The 1,040-nt window shown below is 41.3% G+C and overlaps 1 long non-coding RNA gene across 1 annotated transcript; it reads left to right on the forward strand.

Moving 5' to 3' along the window:
• Positions 1-252: 252 nt before the first annotated feature.
• LOC121883535 lies at positions 253-710 on the forward strand. Its single transcript, XR_006092233.1, has 2 exons — positions 253-410; positions 528-710. It is a non-coding gene; the product is annotated as an uncharacterized LOC121883535 (long non-coding RNA).
• The last annotated feature ends 330 nt before the right edge of the window (positions 711-1,040 follow it).

The raw sequence follows: 1,040 nt of genomic DNA on the forward strand, positions 1-1,040 counted from the left end.
TTCATGACAACTTTACAATGTTTTAATTTTGAAAGTTTAATATTGTGTATAATATCAAACATAGATTTTGCAAAGCATTCAAATATCACAGGGAAAGGGACAGCTCAGAACGCCTGTGGAGCTCAGCTATCGGTGATGACATACAATCAATTTATGAGACTTTCTGAGACAGCTTTCCTGTCATGGTGTTGTTTGTTTTGGTGTTTGTTTTTGTGTTTGGGGTTGTTCTGTTTCCTTTTCCCCCCTCCCTCTTTCTGTTTCTCTCCCTGGCAGTGTGTGTGCAGCTGAGGGTGTGGCTGGCTGAGCGGGGCCTTCACTATGAGGTACACCTGGTGCTCATCAGTAATCACTCCTGCCATAAAAGCCTGGTCAATACACCACTCCTGTGCCAGATTATCCCGTTGCAGTTGGTAACTATGAGTCCCTGATGATTCCTTTGTTCTCCAGAGCTTCTTGTGACTTACTCGAGCTTCTTTGAGTTTTCATTTCTTGTTATTTAGAGTATGGACTGACCTTCCTGTGTATAGTTTTCTAGTGTGCCTCGCCTGCAGTCTCCAGTACTGCTGTTTTTCTGGTGCTCAGCCTCAGTGGATATGCTGGTCAATTTGCCACCTCACCTGAGACACCAGCCAGCCCTCAGCCACCACCTCCAGCCTCTTGCCTTTTTTCATTGAGACATTATTCTTTCAATAAACACCCCAAGAACTCTCCTTGCCTCTGTCTCTGCATTTTGGGATCCAAACTCCAAAACTTAAAACATAACATTTCCAGGATGTAAAACTGTATAAGTAAGATCACATATTTAATAGGAAATGTTTACACTGTTTAGGACCCCTTGAATTGACAACATAGTTTTTGTTGTACAAAATTGTTATATGTCCATGTTTGCCTTTTTGTTGTTAACATTGTAGATCATGTGTAGCAAATCATGACCACTGGACACACTGAACCCATTAAAACGCATCACAAATACTGTCATTGTAAAGAGTCTTTCTTAACTCAAGATTTGTAATTTGGAGACACACCATGAAATCTGCAGG

Source organism: Thunnus maccoyii, chromosome 18 (genome assembly GCF_910596095.1).
Source record: "Thunnus maccoyii chromosome 18, fThuMac1.1, whole genome shotgun sequence".
Taxonomy (NCBI): Eukaryota; Metazoa; Chordata; class Actinopteri; order Scombriformes; family Scombridae; genus Thunnus; species Thunnus maccoyii.